Source organism: Podarcis muralis, chromosome 2 (assembly GCF_964188315.1).
Source record: "Podarcis muralis chromosome 2, rPodMur119.hap1.1, whole genome shotgun sequence".
Classification (NCBI taxonomy): domain Eukaryota; kingdom Metazoa; phylum Chordata; class Lepidosauria; order Squamata; family Lacertidae; genus Podarcis; species Podarcis muralis.
In genome coordinates, this window is record NC_135656.1 from 94,767,995 (window position 1) to 94,785,512 (window position 17,518).

General features: G+C 44.8%; 2 long non-coding RNA genes across 2 annotated transcripts; both read left to right on the top strand.

The window, feature by feature from the left end:
- The first annotated feature begins 4,427 nt into the window (after positions 1-4,427).
- On the top strand, positions 4,428-10,673 carry LOC114591828 (uncharacterized). The gene is made up of 3 exons (XR_003705365.2): positions 4,428-5,809; positions 7,071-7,199; positions 9,522-10,673. It is a non-coding gene; the product is annotated as an uncharacterized LOC114591828 (long non-coding RNA).
- A 1,076-nt stretch (positions 10,674-11,749) lies between these two features.
- On the top strand, positions 11,750-16,577 carry LOC114591830 (uncharacterized). The gene is made up of 4 exons (XR_013392007.1): positions 11,750-12,066; positions 12,868-12,949; positions 13,574-13,680; positions 16,380-16,577. It is a non-coding gene; the product is annotated as an uncharacterized LOC114591830 (long non-coding RNA).
- The last annotated feature ends 941 nt before the right edge of the window (positions 16,578-17,518 follow it).

Sequence of the window (17,518 nt, forward strand, 5' to 3'; positions counted from 1 at the left end):
AAGACTTGAGGCATTTAGATATTTACAACTCTCTCATGTTGAGTCTAGAAAGATTTGCAGTTCCTTTGTGTCCCAGATGTTAATAAATAATAATTCAACACCATCACCATGCCGTGCCATGACCATCGTCAAGTGACCTTTGGGAAAGTTTGCTTTTCCCAAATAGTTTTTCCACGGTCAAGCTGTAACGTGAACAGGTTACCTCTTTAACTAGATACAATCCTTGTTGACTCAGTGTACTAGTTTAAGCAAACATTTGACATTGTCCATTATCCTAGCCATTGTTCTACTGGCTCCTGTCTGTTATCAGGTAGTGTGGAGGGGGTGAAGAATCGTGCTCCTTTAGGCTAGAAGACTTTGTCATTGGAGACCAGCACAAAGCAGTCACTGTCACAACTGGTCAGTGTCACAATCCCACACAACATCTGCATCCTGGTTTTTGTTAGCAAAACACCAGGCACTGGACAGAAGGCAGGCAGGTGCAGAACAGCCTGCACAGGAACACCCCCATGTCTCACTCATGTTTGCAGAACGAGACTGGCATGGCAAAATGCACCCATTTGCAGTTCTTTCCATGGTTTTGCTCTGTGTGCAGCCTGCCCTGGGCTGACATGGCCCATGGGAAATACATGACAGAAATGCTGCCAACCTGCATAATACTACAAAAAGGCATTTGAACTGGAGGCAAACCTATTATGTGACAATGGTGCTAATTTGTTGAACGTGCAAGGTTACAGGAACTGTTTTGTGCTTCTATTTCCTTTTGGATGAAAGAGCACTGGAGATTTATGGCAATTTGTATGCTAGCATACTGTTTACTTACAAATATAGAGGCTCAGCAGGCCCAGGGGGCATCAGTCCCCACAAACAGCAGCACCTACGGAGTTCAAAGTTCAAAAATTTGATTTCTCTGGCCCAGTTTTCCTTTCTAGATGTCGTGGCCCACAGCTAAGATGGAGTAAACAAGTTTCTCAGCCTCTTGTGACCTGGTGGCTGAGGTGACCTGCTGCTTTGAGCAACTGTAAATTAACATCTTTTATGACCAAACCACACCAAGGGCTTGTTCATCCTTCCACTTGACCGGTGCCTGAAAAAGCACGGGGTTGAGATGTTTTCCACTTGTCTCGTGCTTTCTAGGCACAAGTCCAAGCAGTTTCTCATTTGCTCTGCAGCTTTCTTTGGGAAAACCCAGTCTTTACCGCTGAATCGGAACAAACAGCAATCTGCGGAAAACCCAATTGCCGTTTGTTCCGATTCAGCAGTAAAGAGCAGCTTTTCCTGGGGGAATGTGGCGAGGCAAATGGAAGGATGGACGAGCCCTAAGCTGATCTCAGGAGAGCACAGCTGGTAACTGTGTGCAAGAAGGAATTCCTCTGCCAAAGTGGTGCTCCTACCCAGTGCAGCAGTAATAAATACACGACACATATTTTGGAAAGGATTGTACAAGCATTCGGGAACTATCGCCAGAGGAAGGTTTAACCAAGGAATGCTTTGCAGTTCTGTTTACTCTACTATCACAGAGTGATATTCCCTACTGTGCAGAGGGGCCAGAATGGGGCCTGTGTTCCACTTAAACTCTTGACAGCATGAACTCCCTACAGGATTTGTTCAGCAGCTCGAGGATTCCATAACAACAGCTTGCAAACTCTCTGCACCACTGCCTGGCTGCATCCTCACATGAACAAAGGCAAACAGCATCAGCTTCTCCAGTGGGATGTGTTGTATATATTTTTTCTATGCTCTCTCTCTCTCTCTCTCTCTCTCTCTCTCTCTCACACACACACACACACACACACACATTTATAGAAGTACATTCCTTCAACTAGAGATGAAATCCTATGCATTTTTACTTGGAAGTAAGTTTCATTAAAATCAAGTTCTGATATAATGCAGCAATCTTGCTGAAACCTGGGGTACTTTCACATTAGTGACTTGAAATGCAGCCCCCTCCCTAACAATTTCACAGAGCTGTTCACATCAGAGAGGGGGCAGGGATATCTTCACCTGACGTGCATGACCTTTTTGGTTTCCCTTCCCCTGCAAAGTTGTGTGTGTGTGCTCATCTGCGCCTGCACAACTGCTGTTAGGGTACGTCCACATTACTGCTGAGACATCAAACAGTTGTATTTGTCAAGAAACTACAGGGTCAGTATGGATTGTGGCCAACGTGATGTGATTGCAGCTTCAAAAAATTGCAGTGGAAGCACACTGGATGCGGAGTAAGCAGTCATGCAAACATACCCTAAGTACGTTTGGGGCTGGATAGGAGACCAGGGTTGCCGGAGGGTTTGGTTTCATCAGTACTTTTAAGCAAAATGATCTGATTCACGCTTCCTCTAACTAATTTGTGGATTGGAATGCAGTTATTTTTCAGCTTTCATGCTTCTTCAAATTTTGTAATGTAGTTCTCAGTTCAAAAGAACCAAAATGCATATAAAATGTGCATTTTTAAGTACGTGCAAGAATGCATATTTTTGAATGAAATGCAAACAAAGGGGTTATTTTAGAGTAAAACACAACTCAGAAATGTGAGTTAAAAGGGGGGAGGGGGCAGAACAACGTGGAAATAGGATGGAAAGGACTTCTAAATTAGCATATGCAGAACTAGCATGGACTGATGGATCTGTCCATCCCAGTGGGAGACCATCTGAGAAGCTTATGTGTATGTCACATTGAGTTCCATCATGGAAGAAAGGCAGAATGTAAAGCTAATGGGTGATACTCAATAATAGTTAAGACTAGATCCACTGAAATCAATAGACTTAAGTAACTTAGTCGATAGCGTGAGTGGCCATGTGTGAGAGAGGTGCTTCTCAGTGATGGCTCCATGTCTAGGGAATTCCCTTCCATCAGATCCACATTACATTTCTGTGCTGCAGGCTTTGCAGGGTTTTGGAGGGCCCCAAAGAAATGATGTTTCTAGGCGTGATGTTTATTAGCTGGGTACTGGCTGGACTGAATCATATTTTATCTAGCCCTGTTTAAAAAAATTCTGAGCTGCTGAGCTGCAGTTTTTAAGTTTCCTTGTCTTTCTCTTTTGTTGTTTTGACTGCAAGGCACACTGAACAGGTTTCTGTCCTGAAAAATAGCTTAAATAAAAATATAACAACCCACTTAGGTCCATTAATAGGTCTGCTCTGAGTATGACTTAGTTGGAAATCACCCGGTGTAATAATAAATCAAATACTTGAGAGTTTCTTCTGTGTATACATTGAGGTCACGCAGCTGACCAAACTAGCTTGGGGTGAGCGCTCTGGCATGCATCTTCTTAGTTATCCCTGTTGTCTTGCCAAGTGGTTAGGCAGTTTAGGGGTGTGGAGCAACAGAAATTAGAATTTGTAGTCAACATGGCTGCTTGTAAAAGGCCCATAGCTTGTGAAAGGATTATGCTCCAAGGAGAGGTTATCCCAGTATTGTCCTCTGCTTTTCTTTCTGGGAAGGATGCGATCCCACATCCCATGCTGAGCAAAAGCATTGTGGGAAAGAATGAAGTAGGCCTCATCCAGGGCATTGCATACCCTTTCAAATTCTCTGGAAAAAAGGGACATCACGCTTTTTTGTGTGAGATCTCGGCGGCCATTTGGGGTGCCATGATCTTGCACTTTTGTCTTGGAAATGTGTTTTTTGGGGGGAGGATGAGGTTCATGTGACTTGCCCGGGAGCGCACCCCAGAATATGCGCTTCCCAGTTTGGGGTCGAAAAAAGTTGGACGAATGGGATACGCTAACAGTGCCGAAGCTGAGCAAGTCTGGGGATGACGTTCCGCAGCCCAGCTCAGCTGCTATTTCCTCCTGTTAGGGGATTCAGACATAAGCCTTCTCAGAGGTCTAGAGGCCCTAGGCATCATAAAAGCAAGGCCCTCAAGTTTTGAGGCCCCCTAGCAATTAAAAATATATATGAAGAAACATAAAAACAAAATATGGCACAATGGGGCAGTGGGGAGGTGAGAAATTATCTGAATTTCTTAAAACACACACACACACACACACACACACACACACGTTTTCTAGCATTTTTGAGGGCAAATGCACCAATTTGCTGCCCCAATCTAAGAGAGTGTCACATTCTGGTCTGACAGGCATAAAAGCAAGTTGCAAAACTTATCAAATACAAAAACAAAACAAGACAGCAAGTGCCTAAATTTGAGGCTCCCTTTGAGCTTTAGGCCTAGCCCAAATGGCCCCACCCGCCACAAATGGCCCTGATCAACTGGCCAAATTGCAGCAATGGGGCAGGTAGGTGAGAAGAAATCTCAGTGTGGAAATAGTTATCCCGCTGTACCAAGGTACCGATCCAGCTCACCAAGAGAGAATTGCTGCAAATATAAGGGTGGATTGGTGGGGAGAATCCAGATCACAGGAGATATTTCCAGTAGTTGGTAAGGCATAGAAATAAACATCAGACTGCCAAGAGAGTAGGGGGGGGGGGGGGAGGGAAGGCTGGGGAATTGAAGCAAGAACACCACAAGCAAATGAGGTATATTGTTTACCGTCTCTCACACAAAGCATACAAAACAAAACACGCCTTTTTTCCTCACGGTGACTTTACTCCCTGCAATAACCTTGATTGTTCTTCGGGCCGGTCTTCCATTCCTCCCGGGCAGCGCTTAATCATTTCATTTCTAGGCTCAAGGTTCACTGTTTGTCATTTATCTGCATTGGCTTTTTGGCATCTGCTAGCCCAAGGTATGGGACTAATCTGAGCCACTCTCCACCTGCCCATATTATTCTTTATTATTGACTGTTCCCCTCCATTTGGCACAGGCTGCACTGGAAAAACCTCGCTTTTCTGTATAGGCACCCAGGAGAGTGGAGTCGTCCCCTCTTCCTTCTGAGGCCCTCCTGGCTTTAGGCTCACAATATTCTGCTTTCCAGAACCCTCCCTTTTTCATAATCTCCGATAGCTCCTTAATAAACTACTTAGCTGTATAAAGTATTTAACTGGTCTGTAATTTCCTGGTAAGCCAGCAGGTTCCCTAATAAATATACTAGTGTTTTGCTGGCAGCAAGCCAGGATTCAGGAATCTCTCATGAACTCCACTCGAAGGGAGCTTGTAAAAACATTTGCTCAAGCTTCTCCAGTTTCCAGCCTTCCTTCCTTTGCCATTCTCAGCTGTACATTAACCAAAAACCTCTCTCACTTATCAGGCTTTATTTTATTTTTTATTTTTTAAAAGAAGTCTACATTGTGAATTATGTTCCATCCCCCTTTAAAGCACCTCTGCACGTATCGTTTGCAACAAAAGGCTTGGGGTGTGTACTTCTTTAAGCACAGGGGCAAAAGGTTTATGTTGCATGAGCATCTCAATCCATAGTGAAATTTCAGAACTCTTAATTTCAGATGTCCTTCATTGCTTACCCCAACGACCCCACAGTTCCCTTCACCACCATGTCTTGAGGTAAGGCAGGGGAAAAGTGCAGCTATGACATCTTGTCCATACCTGGGATACTGTGTCCAGTTCTGGGCGCCACCACTTAAGGAGGATATAGACAAGCTGGAACAGGTGCAGAGGAGGGTGACCAAGATGATAAAAGGTCTGGAAACCAAGCCTTATGAGGAACGCTTGAAGGAGCTGGGTATGTTTAGCCTGGAAAAGAGGAGACCGAGAGGGGATATGATAAAAGGTAAAGGTAAAGGTACCCCTGCCCGTACGGGCCAGTCTTGACAGACTCTAGGGTTGTGCGCCCATCTCACTCTATAGGCCGGGAGCCAGCGCTGTCCGCAGACACTTCCGGGTCACGTGGCCAGCGTGACAAGCTGCATCTGGTGAGCCAGCGCATCACACGGAACGCCGTTTACCTTCCCGCTGGTAAGCGGTCCCTATTTATCTACTTGCACCCGGGGCTGCTTTCGAACTGCTAGGTTGGCAGGAGCAGGGACCAAGTGACGGGAGCTCACCCCGCCGCGGGGATTTGAACCGCCGACCATGCGATCGGCAAGTCCTAGGCCCATGCGATCGGCAAGTCCTAGGCCCACAGCGCCACCCGCGTCCCTTTTAGAGGATATGATAGCCATTGTCAAATATCTCAAGGGCTGTCACATGGAAGAGGGAACAAGCTTGTTTTCTCCTGTCCCGGAGGGTAGGACCCAAACCAATGGCTTCAAGTTACAAGAAAGGAGATTTCGACTAAACATTTGGAAAAAACAGTAAGAGCTGTTTGACTGTGGAACAGTCTCCCACGAGAATTGGTGGACTCCCTTTTCCTGGAAGTTTTAAAGCAGAAGCTGGACATCCATTTTTCATGAATTCTTGATCTTTCTGCATTGCAGGGGTTTGGACTAGATGACCCTCTGGGTCCCTTCCAACTCTACAATTCTATGATTCTATGACTCTATGACAATCCATTTGGCTAAACATGTTTTTTTTATCTCCCCGGGCATTTTAAGTGTTGGGTATTGGCTGTATTGTTGCATTTAATCTCGGTATGATTATTTTAGTTTCCTTCAGTTATAAGGCTGAAGGGTGAATGTGAAAAATCTTTTGATTTAATAAAATACAGTTTCCCCAGCAGCAGCAGCAGCAGCAGTGCTTCAGTAATAATAGTAATTATTATTATTAGTAGTAGTAGTACCCTGCCTATCTGGCTGGGTTTCCCCAGCCACTCTGGGCAGCTCCCAACAAAATTAAAAGCACAATACAGTGGTGCCCCGCAAGACGAATGCCTCGCAAGACGAAAAACTCGCTAGACGAAAGGGTTTTCCGTTCTTTGAGTCGTTCCGCAAGACGAATTTCCCTATGGGCTTGCTTCGCAAGACGAAACGTCTTGCGAGTTCTTGCGAGTTTGTTTCCTTTTTCTTAAAGCCGCTAAGCCGTTAATAGCCGCTAAGCCGCTAAGCCGTTAATAGCCGCTAAGCCGTTAATAGCCACTAAGCCGCTAATAGCCGAGCTTCGCAAGACGAAAAAACCGCAAGACGAAGAGACTCGCGGAACGGATTAATTTCGTCTTGCGAGGCACCACTGTAAAACATCAGACATTAAAAACTTCCCTAAACAGGGCTGCCTTCAGATGTCTTCTAAAAGTCCAATAGTTGTTTATTTCCTTGACATCTGATGGGAGGGTGTTCCACAGGGCGGGCGCTACTACCGAGAAGGCCCTCTGCCTAGCAAAGGCAAGATGAGAGCAACACCAAGATGGCAGTGATGCAGACATTTCCTTCCCTGTCAGGAAGCCTGAAGATGGTCAGCAGCTGTTGCCATGGTAGGTGAAGTGTGAGCATTCCCAGTGTACACACTCGCCGTGAAAAAAAGTGCCTGTGACAAATGACACACCCTCATATGTAGATTCTTAAAGAAACCAGGTAATGGGACCTGCAAGTTCTTTTTACTTATTTATTTATTTTTACTTTATGACTTGAAATTATTGGACTTTTGTGAGCCACCTTGAATATGCATCAGTAAATAAAATAGATAGACCTGACTTTTCCTTCTCAGCCTGTAGCCAACACAGAGAGAGCTGAGTTGTCCAGTGCAGGGATTTCTGAAGCACCGTTATGTTTGGATTGGAAGAGAAGTAGAACCATATCCAGGCTTCAGCGGGGCTCTGCTTAGCTGCAAAGAGGGGGAAAAGGGGGGGAAATAACAACAAAAAGTTGAAGATTGGCATCTAGATTTCGGATTTCATAGCCAAATCTGAATAAAACCTTCAACGTTCTACTTTATTTTTGTTCTGAAGCAGATGTTTGGTTTACCTTCAACAAGAATTGCTTCATTTTTTAATTAAAAATATTTTGCATGTATTCCGTATATCTTGAGGGAGAGAGAGTGTGTGTGTGTGTGTGTGTGTGTGTGTGTACATGCTGGCTGTTTGCCTTCTGAAAAACATTTGTGCTGCACTCCAGGTTCCCTCTACAATATGATAGCTTGGTTGAAAGCCTGGCCTGTTCCCCTAGAGTGCGTTGTAAATTGTGCATTAGAAACAAAGGAAGTAAGGAGGGACCGGATGCCATTTTGTTTGAAGTAAAACCATATGGCAAAAGCAATATAAGACTGAATTGCAGACTCCCTAAAATGCCAAGCATTATAGCTTGCTCCCCAAAGGACAGGTGTTACCTTAGAAATGAGTTGATCCTCAAAACAACTAAATCCTCTTAGACATATGCCCATCTGTTCTGCAACTAACTTCTCTAAAAGGGTTGCATTTTTAACAAAAAAAGAGTAGTTTTCGGTTACAGCTGGGAGTGGCGAGTTCCTACCTTCTCCCCACAACTGCCTGCAAACTTTTTTCAAAATAAAAAGTCACGATTTCCCCATTTGAAAACAAACCAACACAATGTTCATTTGAGATAAACCTGCTGCAGTTTTATTCTTAATACGCCAGCCCATATTGCCAACTGCTTTCTGGTGCATTTAATAGGTACAGTACAGTGGTACCTCGGGTTACATACGCTTCAGGTTACAGACTCCGCTTAACCCAGTGCTTCAGGTTAAGAACTTTGCTTCAGGATGAGAACAGAAATCGTGCTCCGGCAGCACGACGGCAGCAGGAGGCCCCATTAGCTAAAGTGGTGCTTCAGGTTAAGAACAGTTTCAGGTTAAGTACGGACCTCCGGAACGAATTAAGTGCTTAACCTGAGGTACCACTGTATAAGGCAACAGAGATAGAAGGCTCACAAACACTTTTTGTTTTTCCTGTGTTTTCTTCCATTTGTCCTGTGATTTGTAGGCACAGGTCTGATAGATTTTTCTTTTCCCTGCTGCAAAAGAAAACTAGCGCCCATAATCCCTGACCATGTTAGTTGAGGGTGGGCTGATGGGAGCTGGGGCTCAACCATATCTTGATGGTGCTGCTTGGCCACCCCTCCCATATTCAATATTCAAATGTTGTGCCCCTGTATGGACCTCATGGGGTGCCAGAGGCAGCTCAGGAGGTCCAGGTAGACTGGGGTGAGGTACCGCTGAATTGGAACACACATCAATCCGCAGAGAAACACATGAACATTTGTTCTGGCAAACAGTGGGATTTCCTGAGGGAAAGGAGCGGAACAAGGAGAAGTGTGGACAAGCCCTTCGTCTGAGAGTAAGATCCTTTGAACTCAGTGCAACTTATTTCTGAGTGGACATGTATAAAATCGAATAGACTCCCAAATGAATAGCTCCATGTACCTAAAAGAGAAGGTAGCTTTCCTTTGGTTTTGTTACAGGGAGGGACGGACCTAAATAAGTATAGTAACCAGACTGCTAATGGAGTTAAAGGGGGCCATCCGTAAAAGGAGAATTTCTGTCTAAAACAAAAACACCCGTCACCATCTAACAGAGGAACTATAGCCTGCCAATGCTCTAAAAGGCAGTCGCGAGAGCTAATTATCCGCAGCAGTATAAGACCAGCAATTCCATCTTGTCAGGCTGAGTAGCAAATCCAAATTGACCCATTTATCTGCCATGCTCTCGCACACTAATGACCCCCCTTGTACCTGCGCTGACCAAATAACCTCCCCTTCTGCCACTCACCATATCCTAGGAAGACATTGAACTGTAATCATTTAGAGGTGCGTGAGCATAACTCTTGGCCCTGTCTCTCCAGCAGCACTTCTAAAGATTTACTGTCTCGGTACTTTGGAGCAGTAAAGTGGAAATACAGTGAAGGACAGTTTTGAGGTTTGCCACTTCTCTGAGGGAGAGTAACAGGCAAGAGGCAAGGGAAGTATTATTATTATTATTATTATTATTATTATTATTATTATTATTATTATTATATTCTATTCTGCTGTGTTTCTTGCCCCAAGCTTGAGCAGGATACAAATATAATTGAATGGTTTAAATGCAGCCTGGTTGTGATTTGGGCTGCTGGCTTATCAGAAAAACACGCCTGGCCTGCAGTGTCCTGTTCAGCACAGTGGGTTAAACTTTTCCTAGCATGGAAGGAAGCATTATCACCTGCTAATGTCTGTACAGCAGGTTTTTTTCAAAGTTTCAGCTATAGTGGCAGGTTGAAAAAGGTTGCATCCCTAGCTGTGATTTGCCCATTTCGTGAACTTCACACGAATACTCTCCATTCATAGGCTCACTACTGAAACAAAACGGATTACGTGAGCGTGGTTCACGTGTATAGTTCAATGTGTGTACGGCTTGTGTACCTGTTGTTTGCAAATAGTTGAGCTGTACAAATCAAGAAGTATGCACACAAACACTTGCAGGTACATGTCCAGAGACAATTTGTGCCCTGTGTTCAGTGTAACATGTGTACAAGCCTATTCTCTAACACCCTAAACAAAGTAGGTCCAAGTGTCACCCAAAGCCTGTAGATCAGTATAGGGATGGACTTACTGTATCTTTCAATTTTGGTTCTCTCATTTTCTCAATTTTCCAATCTTTAATGCAGCTCTCCACATTTCTGTAGCAATTTGCGATTCAAAAAAATCGGCATGAAAATTGGTCAGCAATTTCTCCCAATAAACAATTACTTTATGCAGTCTTGAGTCATGGGCACATGTTTGCTAGCAATTCCTCCTGTGACAATGCATGTTTGTATGTCATTTTCACCAACATAGTCATTTTTATGCACACTTTCTTCCTAATATGTGGATTTTTTGGTTGGAGAATTGCTTCATAAAATCTGGATGAGTGACGTTTTGAAAGACAGGTGTTTCGGTTCACTTATTGGAAAGAAGTGTGAATTAGGTTGTTTCTCATTAAGATGCAAAACTGAATTTCTCGCCTTCCCTAGGTCAACAGGCATAATAGAATAGAATAGAATAGAATAGAATAGATTCTTTATTGTCATTACACAAGTGCAACATTGCACAAGTGCAACGAAATTGGATGCCATCCCTTAAAAACAACAAAAGCAAAACAACAACAACAACCAAACAAACCACATTCCAGCCACACCCACACCAACACCCACCAAACTCCCAGGTCACACTATCGAGTTACAGCATTCAAAAAGGCCACAGCTCTTGGATAGAAACTGTTTTTCAGTCTATTTGTCCTTGACTTGATGTTTCTATATCTCCTGCCAGAAGGCAGTAGTGCAAACAGACTGTGTCCCGGGTGAGATGAATCCTGCAGGATGTTGTTTGCTTTCCTAAGACAACGGGAACCGTACAGTTCTTCCAAAGATGGGAGAGGATGACCAATAATCCTTTGGGCTGTGGTTATGACCTTCTGGAGCACCTTCCTCTCCCTAGCTGTACAACTGGAGAACCAAGCACAAATACAGTATGTAAGAATGCTCTCTATGGAGCCTCGGTAGAAGGACACCAGCAGTCTCTCACTCAGATTGTTCTTCTTCAAAAGTCTGAGGAAATAAATTCTCTGCTGGGCCTTCTTCACCAGAGCAGTGGTATTTGCGCTCCAAGTCATGCCCTGATCGATAGTTACTCCCAAAAACCTGAATTCCGCCACCCTCTCCACCCGTTCCCCGTTGATATACAAGGGCTGAATGTCCGCCTTTTTTCCCCTGTAATCCACCACCAATTCCTTGGTCTTAGCCGTATTAAGAGCCAGATTGTTCTCTCCACACCAAACACAGAGCCGCTCCACCTCGTCCCGATAGGCGGACTCATCCCCTCCTGAAATGAGCCCTACCACCGTAGTGTCATCAGCAAACTTGATGATTTTGTTGCTGGAATAGATGGCTGTACAGTCATACGTATAGAGAGCATAGAGCAGGGGACTCAACACACAACCCTGTGGTGAGCCGGTGTTAAGGCTAAGGGCTGTGGACATATGTGACCCTACTCTAACCCTCTGAGAACGTTCTGACAAAAAATCCAAAACCCAGAGACAGGTGGAGTTGGAGAGGAAGTCCAGAGTACCAAAAGCAGGGTGCCGATCCACAGCTGAAAGCTACCAGCTGAAAAAAGAGATGCTGGTGACATGAACAAACCAAGTGACATGTGAACCTCCCACACTGTCTAGGAAGAGTAAGGAACCTTCGGCCTTCCAGATGTTGTTGAACTACAGGTCCCATCATCCTTGGCCATGCTTGCCATCGTTCTGATCACATGGAACACTGGGTAGATTGACTAGATGTTGCCTGCAGGCTATCTCTATGATTTCACGTGCTTTGGATTGTATGCCTTGGAGTGTATGTCTCCAAGGTAGCCTCAGGACAATCCTCTAAGGTTAGATTAAAAATTGTGGTGTGTCTGTGTGTGTGTGTAATGAACTTCATGGCTGAGCCCAGGTTTTCCTGGTCCAAACCCAACACCTCACCCAGCACCACAACTTGGACTCAAGAAAGCAAGATGGTTGTGATATGAGGACTATTTCTGTGCTGACTGTGACCCCAAATCTATTATACTTTTCTAGTAAAAACCAACAAGAATGTCTCTGTTTATTTGTACAAATGACCCCATTGTTAACATTCTGATTTGGAGCTTCTGTTCCCCTTTCTGCCTTTCGGCTGAAGGCTGCTAGTTAACTGCACTTCCTCATTTTCATTTAACTGTCCAGCAAACCCTAATTATAGCCTCTCCTTATTTAAAAAAACAACAAAAAACCTACATCCAACTATACACAATTTACAGTCTAATAGCCCTTACCTTGTTTGTTCAGCAGAGCTTATATAATGATTCCTGTGATTTTGATTTCCCCCCCCCCTTTTTTGGTGAAGCATAACTCTGGGATTTTACGTTTCCACTTTAAACTGTGAGTTTTACATTAATGTTTTATAACCTTGGGGTTCTAATCATAAAGTCATAAGGACTTTAATTGATTTGAAACTAGCCAGGCCCTGAAGTGTCTACATGTCAAATGGATTCAAATTGATCCAATGTGTTTAAATACAGCCCGTGTTAAGAAACTCATAGCATCTTGTGCTGCCAGACAGAGGCCTACAGCGCTGTGCTAACATAATTATGTTGCCACCTAGGTACGCTAAATTATTGACTGGAACATATTTTTCTGTGTTTTGTTCTGGGAAGCCAGGAAAATTCACCTGGATGGCTAAGAAGATTGGAACACAATACAGACAACAATTTCTGTGAACCGCCCTGAGACCTGCGGGTAAAGGACGGTATATTATTATTATTAAATTATTATTATTATTATTATTATTATTATTATTATTATTATTATTATTTCAGCAAGTGACAACTTCCCACAGTGCACATGCAGAGGCAGCTGTTAGGCAGATCATTCATCCATAATATCCATAACCAAGAGCCTGGATAGCTCAGTTGGTTAGAGCGTGGTGCTGATATTGCCAAGGTTACAGGTTTGATCCCCGTATGAGACAGCTGCCTATTTCTGCATTGTAGGGTGTTGGACTAGATGATCCTCAGAACCCCTTCCAACGATACAATTCTATGATCCTGGCAATTAGTGAGGCTACGTTCGTGCCACTTCCACACCTGATCAGAAATTTGAGAATGGTACCATTCTCCCCACCACTTGGTAGAGCAATGTGCTGTTTAGAGATAGTGAATCTGCGGCACTCTGGATGTTGCTGGACTACAGCACCCATCACCCTTAACCAACGGCCATGCTGACTGGGGCTGATGGGTCTAGGAATCCAACAACATCTGGTAGGTGAGCCACAGGATCCCCGTTGTTGATGTGATTGACCAGCAGTATAAACTGTATTTGTGGCTGCTCTCCTTCACCACTGTTGTCATCTCTTTATGGCAGGGGTAATTTACTTGTGGCCCTCCAGGTGTTGTTGGACTAACGCTCCCATCATCCTCATCCATTGGCCATGCTGGCTGAGGCTGCAGGTCTGCCACCTATGCTTTAAGGTAACAATGAAGGTGTATACCTAGCCAAGTACCGTATCTTTTGCTCTATAAGACACACTATTCCCCTCCTAAAAAGTAAGGCGAAATGTGTGTGTGTCTTATGGAGCGAATGCAGGCGGGAGGCTCTGCTCAGCACTCCTTTTAAAGAGCCGCGTGGAGCGTGTGTGCAGGTCTTGGGGGCTTTTCCCCAAGGAGGGAGAAGGGCTGCCCTTCTTTAAAGGGAGGGAGGCTCTTGGGGGAGCCTTCCTCCCGCTGCCCAGGAGTGGCTGTGCATGGCTATCCCATAAGCCAGGACAGGAAGAGGGATCGCTGCGCAGCGTTCCTGCTTGCTGTCCTGGCTTCTGGCTTAGCCCCGCGCAGACTCTTCCAGGCAGGGGGAGCCTTCATCCCCCTGCCCGGGAGAAGCTGTGTGCAGCTATCCCATAAGCCGGGACAGCAAGAGGCTATCCCAGAACTGGCTTCTGGGATTCAGAATCCCCCCCCCCCCTTGTTTTCCTCCTCTAAAAACTAGGTGCGTCTTATGGTCTGGTGTGTCTTATAGAGCAAAAATATGGTAATGATATTTCAATATGATGCTGTGATGTGAAAAACAGGGCGTAAGTTGGCATAACTCTCAGGTGTGAACACCAGAGTAGCTAAAGAGATGTACCCCTAAATTTTTACCATTTCCCAGCCATGTGTCATGTTCCACCACCTTTCCCCCCCCAGGGACCACCCTAGAGCTGGAACTGTAAAACAGCTTCCCAGAGGAGGAGGACCTTGCTTTCAGCCTCATAAGAACATAAGAAGAGCCTGCTGGATCTGGCCAATGGCCCGTCTAGTCCAGCCTCCTGTCCTCACAGCGGCCAACCAGATGCTTCTGGAAGCATGCAAGAGGAACACAAGCAGTGTCTTCAGTTTTAAGATGGGAGTGGGAAACCTCCAGACCATGAGGTCTGTATTGTAGCTCTCAGTTTGAGTAAATGGCAGTTCAGGTTTTCTCCAGATTGACGTTTGCTCTTATTGAGCACTAAAGAACGGGTTTTCCATGGGAAAGGAGTCCCATGGATCCTCTATGCTTTCTAGGTGGGGAAAGCAGAAAAGTGGACGAGACCCCAGTCTCTCTTTCTCAGCCTACTCCAAACTCACAGGTGGGAAGAACAATGTAGTCAACAGGAGCTTTTTTTGGAGGAAAGTGGAATTAAAAAAACACAACAACCTTGGATTAGTTTTCTGTAGTTTAGCACGTGCCAGATATTTTGGACTCGCGTCTGTCCCAGCCCGCGGAGTTAATGATCAGGGAGGATGGCATTTGCAATCCAAAAACATCTGGGGGAAACCAGGTTAGGAAAGGCTGCCTTAGATGAGCAGAGCTTTCCTTGCCTCCTGACACCCCTGCCCCCAATTCCTGGAACTACTAATCTATGATCCCCAAGGACCCAGGCTTTGAAAAACCTTATTTCAAGAGTCGGCAACTTTGTACGTGTGTTATCGCGGAAAGAATGCATATGCATTCCTTGCTGATGAATTGGTCTCTGAAGGTTGCGATAATCATGATATATTATGAGTATGCTCTGCGCCTTGAAAAAGAACCTTGCTTGGGATCCGGGAGACCTGAACCCCACACTTTTCCTTCCCAGGCTCGTCTCATGTTCCCTTCCCACCTGCCTTGGCTCTCTCTGTGTGTGCAGGTGTAGGATTGCCTCGCATTAAAAGCTGCATAGGCCCATTTATAATGGGGCTACCTTGCTCTTCAAAGCTAAGCAGCTGCCTTTTCTCCCCCCCCCTTTTTTTTTGCTTGCAGTAATGGCTGGAGAAACTTGAGAAAGGCGCAGATGCTTTGCTCATTTGTTTTGGCTCTTGCAGCGAAATTGTCTAACAATTGGAGAGGGCCAAGCAGAGGTTAGGCGTAATGGCGCAGAGGGGACAGGATGATTTATCCGCAAAGTCAGCGCCGGGCAGAGGGATAGCTTTATCTCCGCAAGGCCCCACAGCTGGCTGATGGAGAGTTGCTCTTGTAGTCCCTGATAAGCATGCACACACGGCCTGCATAATTCTTTGGGAAAGCTCCTTTGTGGCTGAGCAGCCGATTTCTGCAAACTTTCTGCATGAGTAAGATAAAAGATAATGAGACTCCATACATTTCCTGGCAGGGTTTCCTTCCCAAATGGCCCCCTGTAACCTCCACATTGGAAACAGATTAGAGGTCTTAATATTCCCCCTTATCACAAGCAACACCCTGGGGGGAAAGTTGTGCCGGTCTCCCTGCTGCTGCTGCCGCCGCCGCTGCCACCACCATTTGAGATTTGCTTGCAAGTGTGCACAGAGCTGCTTTAGAGATGCAAACTTTGTGTTGGTCGTGCATTCTACTGGGTAGTGTGGAAAAGTAAGTATTTCCGTACTGTTTTTAAGCGTGCGACTTGAACCGTAAGGGAGTTTAAAGAACTCCAAATCCATTAGCAACACAGGAAATTGTCTTTCAATACGGCATTTTTCCAAGGAAAAAGTTGTTATTAACATCAGCCATGAATCTGGGCTTAACAATTTAGCACCAAGAAGGTATTATTCATTGCAGGCAACAGGATGATCCTCTGGTGTTGACATTGGCGTTTGTTCTTTGGCACTCTTTTCTAAGCCTAAAAAAAGAAGAAGAACAAAGGACATGCCATATATCAGGAATGGGCAGACTTCAGGCTTGATGGATCTTTCTTTTTTACTAGAACTCCAAGATATAACCCAAGAGCTACCAACTAGAACCCCAAGCTCCACCAACCAGAGTGAGGTATAAAAGAGCTACAGTTGTAAACTTATACAGGGAAATCTGGTAGGCAAAGATGGGACTCCACAGCGCCTTCTAGTGTCACAGTGTTATTTTAAAAAATCGCATCTACAACACATATAAAATGCTTTTTCTTTACCAATCTAGCTGAGTCCTTAGACACAAAGTTAAAATAGAAGAATAGGAAGCCCCTGAGCATACTCTCATCCAGAAAAAGGACTGAACTGAGCTTGCAGTCGTTTCACAGAAAAGTTCACTCCTGCTTGGCGTTCCACATCTCGGTAGCCTGATTTAGGTGGGGGGAATTTTGTTGTTGCTGTTGTTGATAAGTTGGGCTTTGGAAACCCTCGCTGATCTCTTGCTAGATCCTGATCTACCTTCTGATCTGCCATGCATTGATTTCAATTGTCCTGTTCTCAGGGGAATAGTATTAGCTGTCAGGGCTGCGCAATTTACCACCAGCGACACATTTTGCCCTTCTTAGCTGATTAACAGTACCCCAAGTTTTGAGAATTCCAGGCAAGCAGTAAAAATATGGCATTTATTTATTAAGCCTGTGGTTCATGAGCTGCATTTGGTTTGGGTGGGTCATAATTTTTTCAGGTCTACTTTATTTATTTATAAGATTTCTTATCTTCCCTTCGCCATAAGGCAGGTTACACCAACAGAATATACAATTCTAAAAACACAGTATAAATAAATAAAAATACAGTGGTACCTCGGGTTACAGACACTTCAGGTTACAGACAGACTCCTCTAACCCAGAAATAGTACCTCGGGTTAAGAACTTTGCTACAGGATGAGAACAGAAATTGCGTGGCGGCGGCAGCCGGAGGCCCCATTAGCTAAAGTGGTATTTCAGGTTAAGAACAGTTTCAGGTTAAGAACGGACCTCCGGAACGAATTAAGTTCTTAACCTGAGGTACCACTGTACCCCAATAAACTGCAGGAAATTAACTTGGAATAATTTCTCAGCCTGCCCAACACCAACATGTGACTGGGTTGTCTTACAAGAACCCAGGGGGGGGGGGGGAGAGCGAATCGGACCAGAGAGCAGGACCACAATTGGCTGAGGACTCT